Here is a 27,761-nt window from a genome sequence, read left to right as displayed (position 1 = left end):
TAAAGATAAATAAGCATTTAAAATTTAATAGTCTCAGAATTCCCTAAAATTAATGAAAGAGAATTTTTAATGACAAAAGTTTACTTCAACAGTAGTTATGTTTTCAGTACAATGGCAAAAACACCATTTTCAAGATTTTTTGGTAACTTAAAATCTTGGATTTCAGCTAAATTAGACAAGCTGTACTATGTGGATTCTGTTCAAAATAGTAATTTTGTCTTAATGTAAAAAATCCAGTTGTTTTAGAATGAGAACGAAGAATGTGTGGGGCATAGCTCTATGTGTATGAAAAGTAGTATAAGGTTTGTGGTAAAGGGACGTTCTTATAGTCAAAGATCACTAAGACTTGATAGGATTTTTTGAAATCTTGAGTATCAAATAGTATGAGAAGCTAGAATTTGATTTTCTCTTTGCTAAAATGATAAAATTTTCTTTAATTACTGGGTTGCTCCTGGGAAGATCTTGTAAAAGCTTATCTTTATCTTCTTTGACATCTTCCTGAAGGCAAAGATTCTATGTCTTATCAGAATAAATTTCTGATCTCATGTTGATCTTATCATGTCCTCAATTGTTTAGGAAAATCTAAATCATCTCACTTATGAAAAACCAGAGGGTTCCGCCCCCCTCCATAATCATATGCCCTCCTATAATTACTTTAAAAATGTTTTTGTTTTCACTTTGGTTATATAGATTTCCAAGTATTTTTCTCTGTTACCTGTGATTCTATTTAACCAAATGTTAAAACCTCTCAAAATCCAATCCTACACGACATCTTTGTACATAAAATTTGTCTTTCCACATTTCCTAGCAGGCTCTCAGAAAAGTCTCAAAATATTTGTTTTCTTTCTATTTGTAAACAGAAAGGCATTACAAATTATTAGATTTATTTGAAGTGTTATGAGTCACATGGGGAGTGTTATCAAATCATAAGAGAGCCTTACAAAAGTTTAAGACTTCAAGAAGAGAGGAATTTACTCAACTCTATGGATACTACAGGTGAAATCTGGTGGCGAGTTCTTGGCTTGGTTTCCTAGCTTTGAGAGATTTTTACAAATTCAACATGAGATTCTTATAAAAACATTCAGCAAAGCAAATTTAAGAAGCCTATATGATAAACTGTCATTCTTGCTGTACCTATGTAAATACTTATGACCAATCTTACTGTTATGCATTGAATTAAGTCTAGTCTGGAAGGAGCTTGAATCTCACAAGTGTTTTGTATCTGTTGCTAAACAAAAAGTTGACCGTTCAAAACCACCCAGTGGCACCACACAGCAAAAGGCCTGATGATCTGCTTCTTTAAACATTATGAGCAAGAAAACCCTATGAAGTAGTACTCTGTAAACATGGGGTCATCATGAGACTGACGCTGACTGGACAGCAGCTAATAACAACATTTATTCTGGAACACAATCTGGAAGGTAAGCCCCACACTCAAACTTTGTGCTCAGGGCTGTATTTAGCAACAGTCAAGGTAAATATCCATTTCTCCGATATTTATTTCAAACTTCAAATATCTTCACTCCCTCCATATTTCAGAAGAGTAGTCCTGTGAAGTATGGAATGTTGAGGCCAGTATGATCCAAAGTCAGTGACTCACCTGAGTCTCACAAATCTTTTGGCTGAGTAAGCTAGTTAAAATGAGACAGAAAGAAGCCATGAAAAGACTTGGCTCCCTTGGCTGGTTGTGGAGTAGAGCACAGCCAGCAATGCAGGGAGGAGCCAGAGCCATTGTTCTCTTCTAGAAAGGGAAGTACACCCTCTACCTGGGCTATCATTGGCTGTCCCTCCCACCTCGGGTTATAAAATAGTGATTCCGAGTGTGTGTGAGGCACTTGCAGGCTCTGTTCTGCTTTCTGCTCCACCTTGGTGTTGTGTTCTAGTATGGATAAGCGCCTCTTCCTGCTACTGCTGGGCCTCTCCTTGTTGTTGGGCTTCCTGCAAGGTAAGCTTCTGGGGGTGTCTGGAAGGATAGTGGGGGCTGGGTCTAGGCAAGCAGAACCCACACAGGTAGCTACGGATTGTTAGTCAATGGGAAAGTGAGGAGTGAGGTGCAAGGATAGTTCTGACCTTCCCCTTAGAGATGGTGTCCACAGCCTCCATCCCATCCCTACTTGTTTTCCTTCTCCTGTGCCTCCACCCTCCTTTGCTTCCTCCTTCACTTTTCGCCCAAATTTGCTCCTTTTCTTTTCTTCCTCCTTGCTCCCCTATTTTACTTCAGGCTCAACCCACTTCCCACATTAGTACTGTCCTAGTGAAGTCACTGGACCAACACTCCAATTTGGTATTAAAAAGAAATAAAATTTATTGAATGAATGAACCACGGGAGTGTATGCATTTAGTTTGGCTGTAACTGTATGCTCTGCCTTACAGACAAAACAAAGATATTTAACAAGTAGAGTGAGTACAGGTAACAGTTTCACATCAAAGCAATGGTAGGAAAGGAGGTGAGATTTACAAGGGTGGCAGTCAATGGTAAGACTTTCTTTACATCAGTTTCTACTGTAACACAAATCTCTCATACCTGACACAATGTAATGAGGGCAATACTTCTAAGATGAAAAGTATAAACAATTTTGACATGAAAGTTTAGTGATATAGTCGCAGCTTGGCAACTTAATTGGCATCTTTGGATACACAACTCACCATTAGTTGGTGTTGTGTTGTTGTTAGGTGCCATCGAGTCCGTTCCAACTCATAGCAAATCTATAGGACAGAGTGGAACTGCCCCATAGGGTTTCCAAGGAGCAACTGGTAGATTTGAACTGCAGACCTATTGGTTAGCAGCCTGGGTCTTAATCACTATGCCACCAGGGCTCCGGCCGTTAGTTAGGACAGTATAAATAAACTCTGCTTATTTAGCTGACAGAAAAAGTGATAATGCCTAGGTATTTTCTGAGGAACTTCTTTTGAGGTGGTTAAAACAACAAGTTTATCTATAGGCTCTAATTTACTTTAACTACTCAGTGAAGCTTTTTCTAAGGCCAGCATGAAGAACTCTTCTTAACATACCCAGCACAACTGAGCTTTGTTTTCCAAATAGCAAACTTTAACAGAAGTCTAAGGGTTATCAAGAGTGTAGAAGTAAAACCTTCATTTTAATTTCAGAATGGAGTGCTTAACTTTAGTCCTGAAATCCCCCCAATTACACTTACTGGCACCTCTAAATTTAAAAGGTCCTCACACAGTACTAATTTTTAATACTCCCAAATTCCTCAAGCTTTCTTTCTGAGAGCCCTAAATTTGAGTTGAAAGAGACCTAGGAAGGTTCTTTATGGGTGATGAGGACAGACGATGAGAGTTGTTTTGAAAGGACTGACAGGGGGTTCTCAGGTCACAGGATATGAGCCTGGGGGAGGTGCATGTAGATCATGATTTTTCTCTCCAGTCCATTTCAGGAAGCCTGAGTACCTGTGAGTATAGAAATTTCTGTCTTTGCTTGGGCACAGGCCTTGCCCCAGAGGCACACATGACTCCTCTCCACAGAGGTCCTTGGTACACGCCCCCAGAAGATGCAGGAGAGGCTGCACTGATTGAAGCCAACAACAGAGAAATCAACCCACGCTTTTAGCACAATAATCTATGCCAATGCATATGGGGACCTGGTCATTGTTCATGCCAGGTGTGGGCCAAGTGGCAGGCACTGTCTCCTAACCAGCAACAAAAGTGAGCCCAGAAAGAGCCTCATTATGCTGGTTTTGACTTTCCAGCTCTACGTTGTCACAAGTGTCCTTATGTCAAACTTGATGGGAGTTGTGCGACTCAGAGAACCATCTGCCATGCCCGGGATAAAGAGGAGTGCATGCTGAAGAAGTACTATGGTGGTAAGTGGAGAATGAGAAGCCCTTTTGCCATGAACCTTGCCAAGTTTTCAAGAAGGTGGCTCTTTCAGGAGCTAGAAAGGGCCAGAGAAGAGAGTGAGGGAGGATTTTTTTTTTTCCCCTAAAGAGTTGGGACAGGTGCTGTGGTATGCTTTGGTTCTGGTGCTGTGTTACCACTGACCCTCAATGGGACCAGTAAACCTATCAGAAGAATAATGATTTGCTGAAGGATCTCTGGGTCCTTAGGTTCTGCGAGATCATCAGGCAAAAAGATGCTATTAGATTCTGACGAATGACAGGAATTGGGCTATAAATATTCCACTGGGGCTAGTTTGTGGTAGGGTTTTCGGGAAATGATGGCTCAGTAGGAAGGATTTGGGGCTGGAAGGGGTTGATCCACCAGGGCCCACCTCAGTCATCTCAGTCCCTTCCCACTAAGCAGCTTGACACCCGGGCAATGTGCTGTTTAATCTCACTCATAGAATCACTGATCCTTCCTCTTCCAACGAATGTTTATGGCTTACCTCTTAGGTGGCCAATGGTTGCCTTCCTGGAGAGGACTTGTAAGCAAAAATTAGGGAGCTCCTTTTCTTGTTTTCCTTCTCCAGGTGGCAAGCTTCTGCTTGGATTCCAGGACTGTCAATACATGTGTAGCAACAGGACCTCATTGAGAGATTTGATAACGGTTATTTCATGCTGCAAAGACCGGGATTTCTGTAATACGTTTTAGAGCTTTGAGCACTGTTCCTGACCCTTTGTCGTCCAGTTCAGCCCTTCTCCATTCTCATATGTAAGCCTCAAAGACTGAGCTTTCTTTCCCCTTCATTGTCCAAGCCTTGAAGCCTGCTACTAGCTCAATAGAATCAATCCATCTAATAGCTGCTTTCTCTCTCCTACCACTGGTAGTGATTTGTCCTTTATTAGATTCTAATCTTCTTCCCTTGCTTTGTTCATTCTTTCAGTACAATTTATTTTAAATTTGTCAAGGCTTGTTTTATGGCCACTGCTATGGGTTGAATTATGTCCCCCTAAAATAAATGTTATAATTCCTAACCTCTCTGCCTGTGGTTATAATCTTCTTTTAAGAATGGGTGTCTTTGTTATGTTACTGAGGCAGGATTAGTGTAGGATGTGTTTTGAGTCCATCTCTTTTGAGATGTAAAAGAGGTTAAACAAGGGAGAAGAGCATAGATGAAGTAAGATAGATGGCAAGACACATGGAGATCTGCAACGAACCAGGAAGCAGAAGTGGAAGAGACAAGGACCTTCCTCCAGAGCCAACAGAGAGAGAGAAAGCCTTCCTCCTCGGCTGGTGCCCTGAATTCCAACTTCTAGCCCTCTAAACTGTGCGAGAATAAATTTCTGTTGTTAAAACCATCCACTTGTGGTATTTCTGTTGTAGAGGCACTAGATAACTAAGACAGCCACAGTATAATCTACCTTCATGAATGTTCCAGAACAGTTGAAAGGAATGAATTTTCTACTACTGCTATCCATGTATTCTACAAATGTCAGTTAGGACTAGTTGTTTGTCAGTGTATTTAGATATTCGATCCAGTGGTTTTTCCTTTTCAACTTGTTCTATTGATTACTGAGAGAAAAGTTTTGAAATCTCTAGCTGTTATTATGAATTGGTCTATTTCCCCATTTCCATTGGTGTTGCTTTATGCGTTTTGCAATTCTTTTATTAGCACATAAAACATTCAGAATAATTATGTCTTCTTGGTGGATTGACCTTGTTATCATTAAGTAATGTCCCTCTTTATCTCTGGTAATATTCATTTTCCTGATAATACAGCTACTCCAGCTTTCCTTAGATTAGTATCTACATGATACATCTTTCTACATTCTTTTACTTTATCTATCTGTCCATCCATCTATATGGCTATATTTAAAGTAGACTGTTTTTGAACACAACATACAGTTGGTCCTGGTTTTTTATACAATTAGACCATCTCTGTCTTTTAATTGGCATGTTACAGTCTTTGCTTTTAATGCAATTATTGATAAGGTCCGATTAAAATCTACCATATTGTTAGTTGTTTTGTATTTTTCCCATGGAAAAATAGTCACTTTTTATGTCTTCTTTTAGATTTCATATTTTTTATGATTCCATTTTATCTCTATTATTATTGGCTTATTAGTTATACGTCTTTTCTAAAATGTTTTAGTGGTTGCCAAAGCTTATGGTATACATCTGTTACTTATCACAATTTATCTTAGAATAATATACCACTGCACTAAAGTGAAGAAACTCACAGAAGTATACTTCCAATTTCTCCCTTCCTTTCTTCATGCTATTGTTGTCATATATTTTACTTTTACATGTACTATACATCTCACAATATATTGTTATTATTTATGCATTAGATAGTCAGTTACTTTATGGAGCATTTAAAAATAAGTAAAACAATGTCTTTTACATTTACTTTCATTTATGCCATTTCTGGTGCCCTTTATGTCCTTGTGTAGACCCAAGTTTCTATTTGCTATCGTACTCCTATCTGAACAACTTCCTAAACATTTCTTATAATATGTTGCTGGTAATGAATTATCTCAACTTCTCTCCTTTTTTTTTTTTTTTTAGATAAATTTTCATTTTACCTTCAGTTTTAGAACAATTTATGCTGGGTATAGAATTTTGAACTGGAGCTTTTTCTATCAGTGTTTGAAAGCAGTCATTCCATTGTCTACTGGATTGCATAGTTTCTGATGAGTATCCTGGTATAATTCCTATTTTTGTTTCTCAGCACATAAAGAGCTTTCTACTCTTGTTTTTCTCAAGATTTTCTCTTCATCTTTGATTTTCAGCAGTTTGATGGTGTTGTTGTTTCAGTATTTATCCTATTTGGGATTCTCTCAGGTTCTTGGATCTGTTTTTAATGGTTTTCATTATTTTTGGAAAATCATGGCCATTGCCTCTAAAGTACATATTCTGCTTAATTCTGTCTCTCTTTTAATTTTGAGAAAACAATCACATATGTTAGACTCTTTCATATTATCCCTAAACCCTTGGATGCTCTGTGTTTTTTGTTTTTTTTTTTATTCCTTTATCTGTTTGTGTTTCAGGCTAAATACTTTCTATGGCATTCTCTTCACATTCACTGATTCTTTCCTCAGCTATGGTCAGTTTACTGATGAGCCCATCATAGAAATTTCTTACCTCTGATATCGTGTTGTTTTATTTCTAGCTTCTTTCTTTAAGTCATTCTTGAAGATTCTATTTCTTTTTTCAAATTCTTTATCTTTTCATCCATGTTGTCAAAATTTTCCAGTCAATCTTTTATCATACTATTTATAGCCATTTTAATGTCCCTACTTCACTGCTTCAACAATCAAGCAATTGCTCAGTCTAGTCCTAGTGATTAATCTCTTGACAATGAGTTGAATTCTTTTGTTTTTTTTGTGTGTGTCTTGCCATTTTTATCTAATGTTGGGCATTGTGTGTAGGAGAGTAGAAACAGAGGTAAATAGTATTGATGCCTAGAAATGGACATGTCTCTTCGTGCACGCATTTAATGTAAGGATTTGCTCAACCTAGTCAGGAGTTGTGCTAGGTTGGTCTTTGTTGTTGCTATCATTTCTTTCAGTGCACCACACGCTTCAAATTCTTCTAGTCGTTGATTGCTGTTGTCTTGTGCTTGTGAAGATGTCAGGTATGCTGGAGGGTTTTTGCTCGTATTCATCTTCTCATCAGCTTTCAGCCATCCCTGCATGGCTGCACCACAGAAGCGATCTCTCACTAAGATATTGCTCCTCTCTCAGCAGTGTACTACCTCTGCTTGCTATTCAGTGCTAAGCTTATGGCTGACACAAAAGAATTCTCTGCTGTCCTGATTCAAACATAGTTGAAACTATACTAAAATGAGTAAGAAGAATTTATCAAAGAAATGTAATATAAGCACATTTTTCTCACATGAAATGAGACTTAAGTCTTCAAATAGAAAGATTCTACCAAATGACAAGTAATATAAACAAAAAAAAACCCACTGACAAATATTGTGAAAATTCAGGGTTCCGAGTATAAAGAAAAGATACTCTAATTTCTTAGAAGGACAAAAACACCAAAAACCATACCCGTTGCCATCAAGGTGATTCTGACGCATGGCAACACCATGTGTTCCAGAGTAAAACTGCTTCATAGTGTTTTCTTCCTGTATTTCTATGGAAGCAAATTGCCAGACCTTTCTTGTGTGGCACCACTGGGTGGATTCAAACATTCAGTCATTAGGTTACCAGTTGAACCAAAGCATTTGTGCCACAAGAAGGCTTTTCCTAGAGAGACAGAATAGAAAACTATAAAAAAATGAGAACAAAATCAACATTGTTCTCAGTAGCAGCCCTGGAATCTGGAATCAATGGAGTAATATCATTAACATTCTCATGGGGTCTTCTAGATTTTAAGATTTATAGAGGAAAGGTGTAAAGGATTGAACTGTGTCTCCTAAAAATTTGTATCAACATGGCTAGTCCATGATTCCCAGTATCGTGTAATTGTCTTCCATTTTGTAATCTGATATAATTGTCCTCCATTCTGTATTATTGTTTACTTTCCATTTTATATGTTGTAGATCCTAAACCTCTTTATGTTGATAGGGCAGGATTAGTGTGAGGTGTATGCCCTTACAAAAAGGTGTAACTCAAGTCAGAGTTTTTCTCAGGTTATGCCCTTACTCAAGTCACTGCCTTATGTCACCACCTTACTCAAGTCACACCTTTGTTGATTCACACATTTTATCTGCCAAGAGATAAAAGGAGAGAGAAGCAAGAGAGGGGAGAGGGAACTAAGTACCACCAAGAACAGTAGGGAGCAAAGTGCACATGGTCCCTGTGCTGAGATCCTCCTAGACCCAGGGGAAGATTCATGTCAAGACATTTGGACATCTCAAAGGAACGCCAAGCCCACAGATGTTGAAAGGAGATAAGGACCTTCCCTCAAAGCAGGCAGAGATAGAAAGCCTTAGAGCCAGTGCTCTGAATTTGGACTTCCAGACCTCTAAACTGTGAGAAAATAAATTTCTCTTTGTTAAAGGTATCCACTTGTGGTATTTCTGTTATAGCAACACTAGATAACTAAGAAAAAAGGTATTTCTGTCTTCCTATCTTCAGAGACAACTCAAACACAAGGAGAAATGAGAGTCAAATTCCATACTTTAACTTACAGGGAAAAAAGCCCATGTAATATCACAATATGAAACAGGAAGATGGAAAACCAATGAAGGAGTGAGAAATGACTTGACAGGAGGAGATATGGAAATGTAAGGGTCTGCAGAAGGTGTATAAGAAGAACCCAGTGAGGCTTAGAAATGGAGCCACCAGGAACTGAAAAGGTGGGATGAGGCTATAGCCTAAAAAAAGGGAGGAAGCTATTAAGGAGCAGTTAGGGTCCCATTCTCTACCACACCACACATAAGAGGATAATTGTTTCCTCCTGTTACCCCTCAAACCAAAAGCCAAACCTTTTACAGTGGAGTCGATTCCATCACACAGCAACCCTATTGCACAGTGATTAAACACTTGGCTGCTAACCAAAATGTCAGTGGTTCAAACCCACCAGCAGCTCCACAGGAGAAAAATGAGGCAATCTGCTTCTGTAAAGACTACAGCCTTGGAAACTCTATAGGGAAGCTCTACTTTGTCATATATGGTCACTATGAGTCTTTTCCCCTTAGAAGCAGAGAGATTTATTCACAGAGCTACAGACACTGGACTCCAAGTAGAACTAGAGACAAGATAAAGTGACAGCCTGTAATGAGAATGAAATGAAAGTCTGAATAGAGAATAGTTATGACCCTATTCACCCTCCATCTAAACAAAACCAAAAACCAAACTCACTGCCTCAGAGTTGATTTCAACTCATAGCCACCCTATAGGACAGAGTACAACTGCCCCATAGGGTTTCCAAGGCTGTAAATATTTACAGGAGCAGACTGCCACATCTTTCTCCCCCAGAGCAGATGGTGGGTTCGAACCACCAACCTTTTGGTTAGCAGGCAAACGCTTTAACCACTGTACCACCAGGGCTCATGAGCCCTTCATTACTGTTCCCTGAATGCTGAAGAGACTGCTCTCCCCGTGCAAATAGGAGTTGGGAATCTTTTCTATGGAAAAAAAAGACCACTCCAAAATGAAAGAACTACAAATACTGACAAATACAAGTACAAATACAGGGCTACTTCCCTGAAAAAGTTATCTTTGCTGGCCTGCCCGCACAGTATAGACCACCAGTCAAAAAGCTCTGCCCTTGCTCACAGAGCTTCCTGTCAGCTTTTGAACCTTAGTATTAAACTTCAAAAACAGAATCATGTTACATTTTAGGAAATATTTTCATAGGAAAGACAAAAACAAAATAAACGCTTTTTTTTAAAAGCAACTTAGATGAACAGAAAACGAGAAAAATCTTTTTAAAAATGGCAATATATTCAGAGCTAATCATGAATATTTTTAATTAATAATAAATTTGGAAGATAATGTTGAACAAAGCCCACAGATATTAAAAATAAATAAATGAACAAAAAACCAAAGTGGTAGATATAGAGAAGGCCTGAGTTTTGGAGACAGACTTGAATCCTTTCTTTCTCTTACAATCCATATCCTGTCCATTGATAAATTCTGTCAACTTTACACTCAGAACCTATCCAACATTGGTCCTATCACAACCTCTACTGCTACCCCTGGTACAGTCACCATCATCCTTTACCTACAACTCTGCAATAAGCCTCCTACTCTCCCTGCTTCCAGGCTGCCTTATCTCCCATCCCGGTCATAGTTCATTCTCCACAACTGCAGCCATACCTCTTCTTTTAAAAGATAGGTGACTCAGGTCATTCCCCAGCTGAACACCTCTCATTAGCTGCTCTAATTTTCTACTCTCTCCACTCCAGCAGATCTTGGTCTCCTTGCTACTCTTCAAAAACCCCAGCAAAATACTCCTTCAGAGCATTTGCACTTTCTTGCTTCCTCTGCCTTGAAAACTTTCTCTATGTAGCCTCCAACCTCACTCCCTCATGTCTTAAGGTCTCTGATCAAATATTACCTTTTCAATGAAGTCTACACCGAAAAACTATAGCAAGATAACATCATTTGTGCTAGTCTGTGTCAGTTATACTAAAGAATCCCATGAGTGGCATTATGCCAATCTTAGCAGTGTCTATCTGATATGGTATTAGATAATATACCAAAACAGAGGCTATTTTCAAGAGTTTCTTTCATTAAGAATTAAAAAGTAGCAACAATTATAAATACCAAGAGGCAATATTATTTGTAGATTTATGTTTTCAATGTCACGTAGCATCATTAGGCAAACAATTTTTTAAAAGCACTAAAAATTCACCCATATTCATTAGCCATTTTAGGGATCTCAAATTTGTTGTGGTTGTCAGCCTCCAAGATGGCCCCCAACGATCCTCACTTTATCTGGTGGTTTCGGATTTCAGGTTGAAGTATGCCTTAATTGACATACCCAGCAACACTATGGCAGCCGATGGGATTTCCAGTGTCCTCTATGTGAGGAAGTGGTTGAGATTCAGTGAAGAAAACTGACAGAGACAAGGAAGCCTTGGAACTAGATCAGAGAGGGATCGGCGGAAGTTAGTAAGAAATCTACCAGCAGGTATGGGAGACCCAGGCCCAGTCTATTTCAAGTGTTTCGAAATTGTGACTGCAGACAGCCCTTACTTTAGTGATTCAAATGACTGAAGTTAATAAAAAGACTTGAACAGAGAAAGACTGAGGGATATTTCATGCAAGACACTGCCTCCTTTGAAAGACTGTAAAGCTTTAAAAGACTTACTCTGGAAGGAAAAGCCTTCTTATGCTGTAATTCTCTTAAGAAATTGCTCTGAGCTGTCGGTAAGGAAATTCACCTATAGGTGATGTGCAGGCCTTGTGGAGCCATGTGGGCTCCAAGCAGAAGATGTCAGCTCACTGAGTGCAGCACCACTCTGAGTTGCAAGTGAGGAACAGAGGTACCTGAGTGCGAAGCACAGCGAAGCAGGGACTACAGGGAAAGGATCAGGAGAAGAACCACAAATGAGGGGGGGATATGAGAGAGAGAGCATGAAAGTTGCCTACTTCAAGGATTCTGCCCTCTAACAAAAGGGGTGTAAAGAAAGAAGGACAGAACCTAAACATCTGGGTTTTATCCATATAAAGGAGATAACAATTTTTCCTGGTCTACTTCATTGGGTTGTTTTTTGAAGATGCTATATGATGATCTAAGTGCTATTACAAATATTATAGAGGTGGTCCAGTACTTTTGTACATATTCTGATCCTGAACAATCATATGAAATAGAAATATGAGAATTTGCTAACATGTGAGAACCAGGTTTCCATTCCAAGATAAATAAAAATACTATCAAAATCCATATGAAACTTCACTGTGTATATACCATTTTCAATAGTATGTTTATTTTCAGCACTTCAAGCAACTTCCTTAAATTCAATTATTTCCACAATTGTTCAGCAACTGTCAAAATAATCAAAACACAAAGAAATTGAAACATAAGTTTTATTTTAAGCAGTCATTCTATATGCATGCTGGGAGAATTTTTTTTTCTTTCTAAAAACAATTGGCTCAAAATAGGCTAGTTAGAAATGATAAAAACTAAATCTTTAAATTAGTTTAAAATAGTAATATTTGATTGTTTCATGATTCAATAAACAATTTACAAATTGGAGGATTGCTAGTCTCCCTGCAGGGAGAAAATGATCTATGAATAAAGTAGGTCTAGGTCCATGAAAGGGACAAAGAATGATATTGTTCTGCATAATAAAAGGAGGAAAATTAAGACTCCAGGAGCTCTGTGGTTCCCAGGGCTCTAGAGAAAAGAGAAAGTTGGAGAGCCTGGAGAGGAGTCTTGAGGGGGAGGCGGTCAGGCAACATGGTGGTAACCCCCAAATTTTCAAAAACCCTTATTTTCCTAAACGCCTTTTTAAATTCTGTTGGCAAGGGGGTGAATGTAGAAAAGGAGCTAAATTTCATGGATGGATGGTGCTGAGCAGAGATACGAGGAAAGCTAGATCCACTGTGGTTGATTCGATTTCAACTCATAGTGACCCTATAGGAAAGAGTAGAACTGCCTCAAGAGTTTCCAAGACTACATTTTTATGGAAGCTGACTATCATATCTTTCTCCCAGAGTGCCACTGGAGGGCTTGCACTACCGACGTTTTGGTTACCAGTCGAGTTCTTAAACACTGTGCCACCAGAGCTCCTTTGAGGGAAGCTGGGGGAGGTGAAAAGCCTGTGAGATTAACAGATCAGGGAGAGACAGAATTAGAGCCAAGAGTAACCATAAAAATGTAAAGCAATTTATGTATAGCCAACTGATAGATGCTCATATCCTAAATACATCTTAAGCACTCCTGCTCAGGGGGAGCAGGAGAGAACAAATGGCTTGGTCTAGGTCATGGTTTCTGTTCTGTTCCACCGGCAGTCACAAGGATCCATAAAGGGAACCTACCTACAGATGGGGGAAAAAAAAAAACAAATGAAACCCATTGCTACCAAGTCAATAATGACCCTATAGGACAGAGTAGAACTGCCTCATATATGCTTTATAGATGTTACCAAAAAGGAGTGGTTTGCTTGGGAAGGGTCTGGGGAGAAAGATTTTAAATTGTGCTGTACCTCTCTACAAAGCCATGCTGAACCAGCAGCCTTGAAGCTGAGAGGCAAAGAAGGAAGTTTGAGACGTTTCCCAGACAATGTGAGAGCAACTGGTCCTTCTACTGCAAAATTTCCACTGTGTACACATACTCACACACTGTGTACATACTATGTGCACATAGCAAAGAGAAAAAGCCTTTAAAAATGTGCCGTGACCCAACTGACTCTTGCCAAGAGTAGCATAAGAAGGTGTTATTGAACTGGGAAACAGAAGATGTATTTCTCGGAAGGAATGACTATAATCTCAGCCTTGGGAAAGGAAGAACGGAATGGGTCAACATTAAGATATTAATGTTGTAAAATGACATTTATTTTCCTGTGAAATAAGGATATAACTGTAAGCCTCAAACTGCGTTGTGAGAAGCATTAAGGGGGTTGCTGTTATTTGGTGACTTAGAGTTGATTTTTGATTCATAGGGCCCTATGTGAAAGATTAGAACTGTTCCATAGGGGTTTGGAATCTGTAATCATTAGCAGAGCAGGTGGCATTTCTTTCTCCAGCGGAGCTGCTGAATGAGTTCGAATGGTCATCCTTTGTGTTATCTTCGGAGCACTTAACCATTGGGTGACCAGGGCTCCTTATTAAAGGGTAAGAGGACAGGTAACTGATTTAGCAGAGCAGAAGAAAGTAAATCTAAGTGCCCATGTAGGGGGATAGTGGCAAGAAACTTGCTGATGTACCTATTAACTACCAGAATAAGGTGGGGGTGATTGAATTGCTCTATCAACAAGATTGCTTACAAGTCTATATAAGAAAAATTTAGACCCTCAGGTCCCCCTCTTTTCTGAGTTCAGACCCAGATGTAAAACTACCAGCCACCCCCATTTCATACATCTAGATACCAACACCACCCCTACTCCATTAGGAGATGGGAGGTATATTCTTTGGGGCAATTAAACCAAAGAGGCTTGGGACAGGGAGCACTTGGGGCAGGGATCACTAGGTACAGGGTTAGGGAGAGGAGATGAGGTAGGTGTCAGACTGAAACCCAGAGGATTAAGTAAAAATCTGAATGCTAAATGATGAGACCTCTAGTTCCCTTCTCTTTTCAGCTTCCAGAACGCTGGTAGTCAGGCCCTGCCAAAACCTCCCTAGCTAGGCAAGACATCAGAAGATCCTTCCCGGGTAAAATTGCATAGTTCTAGATTTTGAAATTTGAGTAAACCAAAGAAAGAGTTGTTTGTCCACTTGATACCCATTATCTAAAGTCAAGCTTCACTTATAGATAACCCACCTCCTCGCCCATGCACACAAGGTTTACGGTGACTTCTTAGAGTCTCTATCTGAAATGTGAACACAGAGCCACCATCAGGAGACATTTTAGGAAAGCTTCAACATGCAAGACAAACATAAACACATACAAGAAGAAATATCACGGAGATAATAGACACAATACAAACAACAGATGAAAATCTTAATATATGATATTCTTAGTGATAAAATATCCAACCACCAGTAATAAAGATACTAAGAGTTTTCAGAAAGAAAAACAGTATCCATAGAAAGGATAAGGAAAAAATATTAGCATTAAAATTCTCAAAACTAACACAGGAAAGTAGAAGAAATGAAGAATCAACAACAACAAAAAAAACTAAGTTAAAATGATTTTCCACCCATGTTCATTACCTAGTTTAATTTGAGAAGAGAATAAAGATCTTTTCAGAAAATTAAAGACTCATATACATATATATATATCTGTATATATATATAAGGGAAACCGTAGTGGCGTAGTGATTAAGAGCCATGGCTGCTAACCAAAAGGTAGGCAGTTCGAATCCACCAGGGGCTCCTTGGAAACTCTACGGGACAGTTCTACTCTGTCCTATAGGGTCATTATGAGTCAGAATCGACTGGATGGCAACAGGTTTGGTTTTTTTGCTTTATATATATATTTATATATATAAAATAAAATAAAGAACTGATTCCCTGTATCAGTAGTGCCCTGTCCTATAAATCATGAAATAACAAACTGACAGTAGTTTAAAAAGAATAAAGGTTTGTTTTCTCACATAATAAGAACTTTGGACGTAGGCAGTTGCCAATATCAAGTCAGAGGCTTGAGTGTCAAGTGTCTGTCTTGCCCTTTCCCTTATTCTTTGCATTCATAAAGACAAGATGGCTGTCCAAGGGCTGCCATCATATCACTAATCAAGCTGGTGCCTGAGCATAAGGTGCATTGGCCAAGAATCAAATACAGGATCTCTCTCATAGATCTCTATCTTAGGCTGGGTTCTGTAGAGAAGCAAAACCAACAAAGCATGTAAATATATATAGAGAGAGTTTTATATCTAGGAAATGACTCACACGGTTCTAGAGGCTGAAATGTCCCAAGTTCATGGGTCAGGATAGAGGCTTCTCTTGATTCACACAGCCACAGTGGCTGGCAAACCCAAGAGCAGCAGGTCAGAGATCCAGGCTTTCACTTACAGCCTGCGAAGATAGGTGAATCCCAAGACTGGCAGGCAAGACCACAGGTAAGCTGCTAACTCAAGTCCCAAGAACCAGAGGTCAGACTAACGGGAGCCAGCTGCAAGATCTAGAGCGACAAAAGCCCATGAGTCTTGCCAGAATGTCCACTTATATTCGATGCAGTCCTCACATTGAAGGAAACTCCCTTTCAACTGATTGGCTACTCACAGCAGATGCCATCATGGAGGTGATCACATTATATCAAATCTCATCATGGAAGTGATTACAACATCATCCTAAGTTTATGTGCCCATTGAGCAATGACAGGAGTAGCCAGGGAAAGAGGATAACTGGTTTACACAGAACACATCCTCCTATCCACTTGATTGTTAAAATCCTCCTCTGCTTAGGTTACCCTTTTGTAAGTGTTCACATGAGACACAAATGTCTTCACTTCTTTGACCCATTCAGAGAGGTATATCCACATACCTATTCCCCATACTTCCTTGTCTCCAATTTTCCAATCATGTTCCTTCCAAGTCCCTGACCATGCAGCCAAATCATTGGCCACAGGCCATGAATCAGTATAAAACACACATCTGGCCATTTCTCCTTCCAAGCAAAGTGAACGACCAGGTGTACTGCTCGAAGTTCTGCCCACTGGGAAGATAACGCTTCACCACTGTCCTTCAGGGAGGTCCCAGAAGGGGGCTGTAATGCTGCCGCTGTCCTCTTTCCTGTGGTGCCTGCATACCTTGTAGAATCTTCTGTAAACCAGGCATGAGTTTTCTCTTCCTTAGTCAACTGATCATAAGGAACTCGCCATGAGGCCATACGTGCAGGCTGGGAGATGGATGGTAATGTGACAGGAGTGGAGACCACAGGTATTTGGGCCACATCTTTATTCAACTTACTTGTGCCTCCAAGTCCTGCTCAGGCCCCATCTCATATATACCACTTCCATTTAATGATGGAGTGCTGCTGTGCACATCTGTCTTAGTTATATAACAGAAATACCACAAGTGGATGGCTTTAACAAACAGAGATTTAGTCTTGCCCAGTATAGAGGCTAGAAGTCTGAATTTAGGGTGCCAGCTCCAGGGGAGGGCTTTTTATCTCTGTCAGATCTAGGGGAAGGTCCTTGTCATCAATCTTCCCTGGTCGTGCATCTCCTTAGTGAAGGAACCCCTGGTCCAAAAGATGCCCTATTTTCCTTGCTCTTGTTTTTGGTGGTATGAGGTCCCCCTGTCTCTCTACTTGCTTCTCTCTTTTATATCTCATAAGAGATAGTCTTAAGACATCATCTGATCTTGTAGATTGAATCCTGCTTCATCAATATAACTGCCACTAATCCTATCTCATCAACATCATGGAGATAGAACTTACAACACATAAGAAAATCACATTAGATGACAAAATCGTGGACAATCACACAATACTGGGAATCGTGGCCTAGCCAAATTGAATGAGATATTTTTGGAGGACACAATTCAATCCTTGACTTTCCATCCTTTGGTCCCCCGAAATACATGTCTTTGCCACATATAAAACACATTCACCCCATCCATATCATAGCAAAAGTCTTAAATGAGCTGCAAGTCCAAAATTCAAAAATTCTTCATCTGTGCAATTTAAAATACAAGTTACTTGCTTCCAAAGTACAGTGGTGGAACAGGCACAAGCTAGACATTTCCATTACAAATGGAACAAATTTGAGTGTAAGATGGGATAACAGGCTCCAAGCAAGTCAGTAGAACATATTACATTAGTCCTCAAGGCTTGAAAATAATCCTCTGTTCTCTGAGGCCATTTACATAATGGCCTTGCCCTCCAAACTCTAGGTATTGGCCTCACTCTCCGGATTCTGGATGGAGACCCCTCCACCCTAGGTTTCAGCTCTGCCCTCCAGGCCCACTGGTATGGCAACTCTTCTCCCTCGGCTTTGGGATTCCCCATTCTCCTAGTCCATCTGAGTGGTAATCCTACCCTTTGATACCCCAGAAGTCGTGGCCATATCCTTTTAGACTTAGGTAGCTCTGTTTTCTGTGTTCCTTGCATCTTCATCTACTGCTTCCTAGTTCCTTGGTCTCTTGGCCCTCGGGCCTCTCCACCCACACCTGCCCTGCTGGGGAAAGTGGTCCAAAGCGCTGTAGCTCCACAAATAAGTGCCTGGAGGTACCCCAATCAGCCAGTAAACTTCTGCCAGAGGCACTCAGCTCTCTTGCTCCATGGGTCTGCAAGCCTAGCTCCACCAATAAGTGCCTGAAGGCACCCCACCCTTGGTACCAAATTCTGTCTTAGTTATTTAGTGCTGCTATAACAGAAATACCACAAGTGGAAGACTTTATTAAAGAGAGATTTATTCTCTCACAGTTTAGGAGGCTAGAAGTCCGAATTCAGGGTGACAGCTCCAGGAGAACGCTTTCTCTCCCTGTCAGCTCTAGGGGAAGGTTCTTGTCATCAATCTTCCCTGGCCGAGGAGTTTTTAGCACAGGGACCCCAGGTCCAAAGGACACTGCCTCATCAACATAACTGCCTCTAATCCCATCTCATCAAGATCATAGAGATAGAATTTACCACACATAGGAAAATCACTTTAGATGACAAAATAGTGGACAATCACACAATACTGGGAATCATGGCCTAGCCAAGTCAAAAGATATTTTGGGGGTACACAATTGAATCCATGACAACATCCAGTTTTATGACTCTTGAGGCCAGTGTGGTCCAGAGTCAGTAACTCACCTGAGTGTCACAAATCCTTTGGCTGAGTAAGGCAGATAAGATTTTCCCATTTTAAAGCTAGTTCAAAAGAGACAGAAAGAAGCCATGAAAGAACATGACTCCCTTGGTTAGCCATGAAGGTGAGTAGAGCCATGGATCCTGGGAGGACCATGGCCAGGGTTCCCCTCTGGCAAGGGAAGTACACCCTCCACATGGGCTTTCATTGGCTGTTCCTCCCAGCCTGGAATTATGAAGCAGCAATTCTCAGTGCATGAGGCACCTGCAGGCTCTAATCTGCCTTCTGCTCCTCCCTGGTATAGATACGGAGATGGATAAATGCCTCTTGGTTCTGATGCTGGGCCTCTCCTTGATATTGGGTTTTGTGCAAGGTAAGCTTCTGCAGGCCTCTGGAAAGACGGTGGGGGCTGGGCCTAGGTCAGTAAAATCCACACAGACAGCTATGGATTGTTGGTCCAAGGGGAGGTGAGGAGTGAGGTGCAAGAATGGTACTGACCTTCCCTTTGGAGATGGTGTTCACAGCCTCCATCCCATCTCCACTTTTTTTCCTTCTTCTGGGCCTCCACTCTCCTTTGCGTCCTCCTTCCCTTTTGGCCCAAATTTGCTCCTCTTCATTTTTTCCTCTTTTCTCTCCTATTTTACTTTAGAGTCAACACACCTCCCACGTGAGTACTAATTCATGAAACTCCCAAATTCTTCAAACATTCTTTCTGAGCACCCTAAATTTGAGTTGAAAGGGAGGTAGGAAGGTTTATTATGGGTGATGAGGACAGATAACAAGAGTTGTTCTGAAAGGACTGATAGGAGAGGTCTCGGGTCACATGATGTGAGGCCTGGGGTTGCTACAATGTAGGTCATCATTTTCTCTCCCCAGGAACACAGTCTATTTCCAGAAGCCTGAGTACCTGTGAATACAGAGATTCTGTCTGTTTGTGGCACAGGCCTTGCCTCCATAGGCACGCATTCCTCCTCCAAACAAAGGCCCTTGGTACAGTCCCCTGGAAAACACAGAAGAGGCTGCACTGTTAAAAGCCAACCACAAAGAAATCAAACCATGCTTTTAGCACAATAATCTATGCTGACGCTTATGGGGACCTGACCATTGTTCACGGTAGTTGTAGGCCAGGTGGTGGACACCATCTCCTGAACAGTTGCAAAAGTGAAAAAAGAAAGAGCTTCATTATGCTGGTTTTTAGTTTCCAGCTCTACTTTTTCATAACTGGTATCATATCAAATATGATGGAATTACAAGGCTCAAAGAACCGTCTGCCACACCAAGGATAAAGAAGTGCATTCTGAAGAAGTACTATGGAGTTAGGCAGAGATTGAGAAGTCCTCCTGGCATGACCCTTGACAAATTTTCAGGAAGGTGGGTCTCTCAGGAGCCAGAGGGGGCTGGAGCAGAGAGGGAAGGAGGATTTTTTTCCCCCTAAATGGTTGGGAAAGGTGTTCTGGTTCTGGTGCTGTGATGCCACTGGCCCTTAACGGGACCAATAGGCCTATCAGGAGAAAAACGGTTTGATGAGGGGTCTCTGGGACCTTGGGTGCTACAAGATCATTAGGCAAAAAGATGCTATTAGATTCTGAGGAATGACAAGAATTGGGCTATAGATTTTGCACTGGGACTTGTTTGTGGTAGGACTTTGGGAGATGAAGGCTCAAGAGGAAGGATTTGGGGCTGGGGTGGTTAACCCACCAGGAGCCCACCTCAGTTGTCTCACTGCCTTCCCACCAACCAGCTTGATGTCCACATTAGATAGGGCAAGGTACTGTTTAATCTCTCTCATTGAGTCACTGATTCTTCCTCTTCCAACAAAAGTTTATTGTTTACCTCTTAGGTGGCAAATGGTTGCCTTCCTGGAGAGGTCTTGGAGGCAGAAAATAGGAATTCTCTTGTCTTTCTTCTTCTCTAAGTGGCATGGCCCTTTGTGGACTCCAGGGCTGTAGGAACAAGTGCAACAATTCAAACACGTTCCAAGGAGCTTTTTGAATGGATATTTCATGCTGCAAAGAGAAGGATTTCTATAACATGTTTTAGAATCTTGGACGTTGATCCGAGTCTTGGTCCCCCAGTTCAGCCCTTCTCCATTCTTATGTATAAGCCTCACAGGATTGAGCTTTCTTTCCCCTACATTGTCCAAGCCATGAAACCTGCTCTTCTCAAGCTGTAAGTTTTCAAGATTTAACAGTTCAACCCATCTTATAGGTGCTTTTTCCCTCCCACCACCTATGGTGCTCTGTCTCTTCTTAGATTTTAGTCTCCTTCCCTTGCTTTGTTCCTCCCTTCTGTAGAATTTAAGTTTGTTGAGGCTTGTTTTATGGCCACTGTTATGAATTGAAATCATCCCCCTAAAATATGTATAAAAAATCCTAACCTCTATGCCTGTGGTTATAGTCTCCTTTGAGAATGGGTTGCCTTTGTTTTGTTAATGAGGCAGGATTAGTGTAGGGTGTATCTTGAGCAAATCTCTTTTTGAGATATAAAAGAGATTAAACAAGGGAGCAGAGCAGAGATGGGATAAGATAGATTCCAAGACACATGGAGATCTTCAAGGAACCAGGAAGCAGAGGCTGAAGAGACAAGGACTTTCCTCAGAGCGAACAGAGACGTAGCTTTCCCCTTGAAATGGTGCTCTGAATTCAGACGTGTAGCCTTCTAAACTGTAAGAAAATAAATTTCTGTTTGTTAAAGCTGTTCACTTGAGGTATTTTGGTTATAGAAGCACTAGAAAACTAAAACCGCCACAGTAAATTTTATCTTCATGAATACTCCAGAGCAGTTGAAAAGAATATATATTCTACTACTGGTGTGTATTGTATAAATGTCAATTAGGACTAGTTCTTTGACAGCTTATTTAGATATTCCATGTAGTGGGTTTTTTTTTTTTTTTTTTTGTCAACTTGTTCTATTGATTACTGAGCAAAGAGTTTTTAAATCTCTAGCTATTATGATTGGTCTGTTTCTCCAATTCCATTGGTAGTTGCTTTATGCATTTTGACATTCTTTTGTTAGTGCATAAAACATTCAGGATTATTATGTATTCTTGGTAGATTGGCCTTTTTATCACTAAGTAATGACCCTCCTTATCCCTGGTAATACCTTCCTGATAATATAGCCACTCTAGCTTTCCATGGATTAGTATTTACTTGATACATCTTTCTATATCCTTTTATTTTACCTATTGATCTATATGTCTGTCTGTGTCTGTCTGTCTCTCTGCCTGTCGATATCTCTATATTTAAAGTAGGATTTTTTTAGCACAGCAAATAGTTGGTCCTGGTGTTTTATACAACAAGACAATCTCTGTCTCTTTTTGTTTTTTGGCATATTATAGTAATTTAACATAGTTTAATCTAATTATTGATATGGCTGGATGAAAATCTACCATCTTCCTAGTTGTCTGTTTTTCCCACAGAAAATTATAGGCACACATTATGTCTTCTTTTAAATAGTGTATATTTTATGATTCCATTTTCTTTCCATTGTTTTTGACTTATTAGCTACACCTTTTTTCTAAAATGTTTTGGTGGTTGCTAGGGCTTATGGTATACATCTGTCACTTATCACAATTTACCTTAAAATAATATTAAACCACTGCACATAAAATGAGGAAACTTACAAAAGTATACTTTTCAATTTCTCCCTTCCTTTCTTCATGCTATTGTTGTCATATATTTTACTTTGACCTGCACTATCAATCTTATGATACATTGCTACTGTTTTTCATCATATAGTCAATTACTTTTTGGAGAATTTACAAATAAGTAAAACAATGTATTTTACATTTACTTTCATTTATTCCATTTCTGGTGCTTTTCATGTCTTTGTGTAGACCTAAGTTTCTATTTGGCATCATACTGCTGTCTGAAGAACTTCCTTATCACTTCTTGTAAACATTCTGCTGGCAATGAATTATTTCATCTTCTCTTTTTAGAAAAATCTTTATTTTACCTTTAGTTTTGGAACTCTTTATGCTGGGTAGGAATTCTGAACTGGAGCTTTTTCAATTGGTGTTTGAAACCAGTCACTCTACTGTCTACTGGATTGCATAGTTTCTGATTTGTATCCTGGTATAGTTCTTATTTTTGTTTCTCAATACATAAAGAGCTTTCTTCTCTTGTTGTCCTCCAAGATTTTTCCTTTATATTTGATTTTCAGCAATTTGATGGTGTTCTCATTTCAGTACTTATTCTCTTTGAGATTTTCTCATTTTCTTGGAGCAGAGTTTTAATGGTTTTGTTTATTTTTTATTTTTTTGGAAAATCATGGGCATTTTTTCTTTAAGTATAAATTCTACTTGATTTCATCTCTCTTTTTTCTTTTAAGAAACCAGTCACATGTGTATGTTGGATTCCTTCATATTAACCCAAAGCTCATGGAGGCTCTGTGTTTTTTTCTTTCTTCTTTTTCTTTTTTTATTCCTCTATCTTTTTGTTTTTCAGACTGAATACTTTCTATGGCATTCTCTTCAATGTCCCTGATTCTTTCCTCAGCTGTAGTGACCTTATAGATGAGCCCATTATAGAAATTCTTTACCTTCAATATAGTGCTGATTACTTCTAGTATTTTTTTATTCTTTCTTTGAGATTCTATTTCTCCTTTCAAACTCTTCGTCTATTCATCTCTGTTGTCTAAATTGTCTACTCAATGTTTTATCATACTTACAGTCATTTTAAAGTCCTTATTTCACAGTTCCAACAATTGGGCCATTGCTCCGTATAGTTCTAGTGATTAATCTCTTGACAGTAGGTTGGATCTTCTTGATTTTTTTGTGTGTTCTTATTTTTCATCTAAAGTTGGGTGTTGTGTGTAGAAGAGTGGGACTGAGATAAATAGTTCTGATGCCTAGAAAAGGATCTGTCTATTCTGTTCCACATGATCTTGAGTAGAGCATCAATATAACATAGCATCATTAGGCAAACAATTTTTTAAAAGCACTAAAAATTGACCAATATTCTTTAGCATCCATATTTATAAAGGGCCCAATGAGTTGATTTCTAGAGGAACATGTGCTAGCATGCTCTGTGGGCCTTTAAACATCATGGAGTGATAGTTTACACAGAAGGATGAGACTGTTGGAGTTCTGTTCCATCAGGTTCCAAGTTAAGGAAAAGATTTGCTGTTTCAGGAAAGAAAGGCTACAAAATAATGGCTACTAAACACTCTGTGCATTATAACAAGAGAAAAGTTTAGATGATTGATTCTTTTCTCTAATTTTATATTTAGGCGGCATTTTTTCAGGCATCTTTCCCTAAACAAGTGTAGAATACGTACCTCCTGACACACTGGCTTTACGTCATTATGTTGTTTAAATAACATTTGAACAGGAATTTTTCATCCATAATAGTCCCCATGGAAGGCAATACAGCTATCCCTCACGTCTTCTCTTTGAGCATCAGGATAACAACTCAGGTGTAAGTGAGTGAGACCTGTTCGACAGAAGCCAGTATCTCTTGCAAGAATCTATGAGTATCATTCGGTTTCCAAGGTCCTAACCAGAGGGTTGCCAGGTGGATTAGATCAGAAGACAACATTGAACCTCAGGCAATGGTACCTAGAATGCAGCTGAGATCCTTCCTTATTAGGTTACCAGAGTCATAAACAAGGTCACTTAAGAATCACAGTTGACATACTTCTTATCAGATTACAGAGAGGAACCAAGCAAGTAAATTAATACGAGGTCGAATTCACAAGGAAGAAAAAATCTTTGCCTTAACCTTAGGTTAACGTCTTTAATATAGAGGTGAGATTGAGATACCTTAATCTACACATGATCACAGATCTCATCTTGCCCCAAAAGACATCGATGTGCCTTTCATCACTTAACAATTAGATAATAATTTGGTGAAAATAATTTTATAGAACACATCATCTTTTCTAATAGGCAAGTTTCTACCAAATAGCACTAAATAGCAGTATTTAACACATCAAATACTATTAAATTGCAAGATGAGCAAATGAAATCATACTATAAAATCCTTTCAGGCCATTTTAGGTGTCTCAAACTTGGTGTGGTATCCATCTCCAAGACAGCCCCCAGTGATCCTCACATGATTTGCAGAACATGGTTAGTGGGCTTGGTTTTGGGCTTTAGGCTAAAGTATGTCCTAATTGACATACTCAACAACACTGTGGCAGCCCATGGGATTTCCAGCATCCTCAATGTGAGGAAATTGCAGAGATTCAGTGAAGAAAACTGACAGAGAGAAGGAAGCCTTGGAACTAGGTCACAGAGGGCCTGGGGGAAGAGAGTAAGAAACCTGCCACCAGGTATTGGAGACCCAGGTCCAGTCTGTTTCAAGTGTTTCAAAACACAGGCATCCCTTACTTTAGTGATTGAATGACTGAAGTTAATAAAAAGACATGAACAGAGGAAAGAATAGGGGATTGCTTATGCAGGAAACTGCATCCTTGGAAAGAATCCACAGCTTTAAAGGAGTTACTTTGGAAGGAAAAAGCTGCCTATGTAGTAATTCTCTTAAGAAGCCAGGAGGGATATAAGAGAGAGAGAATATGAAAGTTTGCTACTTCAAAGATTCTGCCCTCTAACAAATGGGGTGAAAAGAAAGAAGAAGCGAACCTAAACATTTTGGTTCCATCTGTATAAAGGGAATAATAATTTTTCCTTTCTACTTTATTGGGTTGTTCTGTGAAGATGCTATCTAACTGTCTAAGCGCTATTACAAATGTATATAGGTAGTCCCTTACTTTTGTACTTACTGCGATGCTGAAAATGCATGTGAAATAGAAATGTGAAAATTAGCTTATACGTTACAACCTAGAAAATACAAATATTATCAAAATCCCAATTAAACTTCATCATGGTATATACTATTTTCAATAATACGTTTATTTTCAGCACTTCTAGCAATTACCTTAAATTCAATTATCTCCGCTATTGTTCAGCAACTATTAAAATAAAACACTAATAAATTGAAACATAAGTTTTATTTTGTGCACTCATTCTATATGCAAGCAGGGGGATCAGTTTTTTCTAAAAACAAGTACTTCAAAACAGGCTGGTTACAATTGTTAAAAACTAAATGTTTGAATTAGTTTAAAACAATAATATTATATTGTTTTAAGATTTAATAAACAATTTGCAAAAGGGAGGAGTGCAAGTCTTCCTACTTGAAGAAAAGGATCTGTGAAGAAGGTAGATCTAGGGCCAAGATAGAGACAAAGAAGAATATTGTTCTGCATTATAAAAGGAGGAAAATTAAGATTCCAGGAGATCTGTGGTTCCCAGGGCCCTAGAGAAAAGAGAAAGTTGGATTTTTTTACCCCTCCTTAAGTCTTCCTTGAGTCAGAATAGACTCCATGGCTACTGATTCAATGCTCCTCATTCCTATAACTTAAAGGTGCCTTAAGACTCACTTAGGTGACTTCCAGGCAACATGGTGCTATAGACAGAAGCATCACGCCATCCATCCACAGCAAAGATATGAAAAACTAAGTCAAACAGAGACAAACGTCAATCCTGAAACCTTAAGCATAAAAGGAAGAGATAAAGAACTCAGCCAAGCACCGAATGGAATAAGAAACTGAAAGAGAACAGAGAGTGAGGAGAGATACATGCAGAGGTCCCCATCAGCTAATGTAGCACGGACCCGCCATCTTGGACTCCTATCAGAGATCGGCAAACAGGGGCTATGGGAAAGCAGCTTCACAGAGCTTCCAGCAGGAGACAGAACAACCAGTAACCAGTGACATATGCTTTACCACTCCCCACCCTTCTTCACCCGCACTTGGCCTACTCTGCTTCCTGCAGCCACAGTCTCTTGACTGGGAGGTACTGGCTTCACCCTGGTGCAGCTTGGATTCCACTTGCCTGCACTGGCCGGCTCCCTGAGTGCCATTTTTTGGCTACTGGTGTTGCTTTTTTCCACTTCTTTTGATTTCTTCCATACTCTCACCACCTCCCCCTCCTTTCTCTCAAACACCTGGCTCTGTTTGCCATCTTTGTTTCTTCCTGAAAGGCTGTGAAATGCTGCTGAACAGTGGAACTGTTTCCCTGCCCGTGCAGCCATGCTGGCAGGATTCCCGGGGCTTTTTGTTTGTTTTGATTTGTTCTGTTTTGATTTGTTTGTTTGTTTTCTTTTCCTTTTCTCAGCTCTGGAGACCCTTTTAGCCAGGCACTACTGTGCAGCTTGGGAGCTACTCCCTCAGTCTTTGCAGAGTTGCAGTGGGGTCCCTGGGGGCATTTCTTTTTTCCCAGTTTTTTTGTCTGTTTGTTTTGGTTTTCTTTTTTTGGTTTTTTGTTTGTTTCTTTTCTTTTCTCTCTTTTTCCCTTTTTGTCTTTCTTCATTTCTCAGTTTCTTGTCTCTCTATACTTACCTTCTCTTCCTGTCTCCTGAAAACCTGGTGCTGTGTGACATATTGAAAACATATACAAAAACAGGACAGGACAGGATGGTTTCAGTAGGCATCCAAAATAAAATACCAGATGACTTTCCAGTAGAAGAAAAGTCACTAGATCTACCTGAAAGGAATTCAAATTTCTAATATTCAGAGCTCCAAGAGTTGAAGCAAAAAGCAGACAAAAATGAGGAAAAAATAGACAAATTCATGGAAAATACAAACAAAAAATGGAAGAATTCAGGAAAATAATACAAGAACAAAATGTTAAAATAAATTCACAACTAGAAATCAAAAACATACAAAAACAATTAGAAATCCAAAAGCTAAACAACAAGATTTCAGAAATGAACAGTGTCATAGAAGGGTTGGAATACAAGTTCAGCAAAATTGAAGACAAATACTTGAATACAACTTTGAGGAAAAATTAGAAAAAAGAACAAAGAAAAATGAAGAAACCCTAAGAATTATGTGGGATATAATCAAAAGCAAAAGTTTGCAAGTGATTGGAGTTCCAGAACAGAGGGTGAAAATGGAAAACGCAGAGAGGATCACTGAAGAATTGCTGACAGAAAACTTCCCCAATATCATCAAAGATGAAAAGCTGACCATCCAAGAAGCTCAATAAATCCCATATAGGATATATCCCAAAAGAAAATCACGAAGGTATATCACAATCACACTTGCTAAAACCAAAGACAAAGAAAGAATCCTGAGAAAAGCTCAAGAAAAACAAAAAGTCACACACAGAAGAGAAA

The sequence above is a fragment of the Trichechus manatus genome, unplaced genomic scaffold (genome assembly GCF_000243295.1).
Source record: "Trichechus manatus latirostris isolate Lorelei unplaced genomic scaffold, TriManLat1.0 scaffold00088, whole genome shotgun sequence".
Taxonomy (NCBI): Eukaryota; Metazoa; Chordata; class Mammalia; order Sirenia; family Trichechidae; genus Trichechus; species Trichechus manatus.
The sequence above is the reverse complement of the archived record's forward strand: the minus strand, read 5'-3'. Positions refer to the sequence as shown.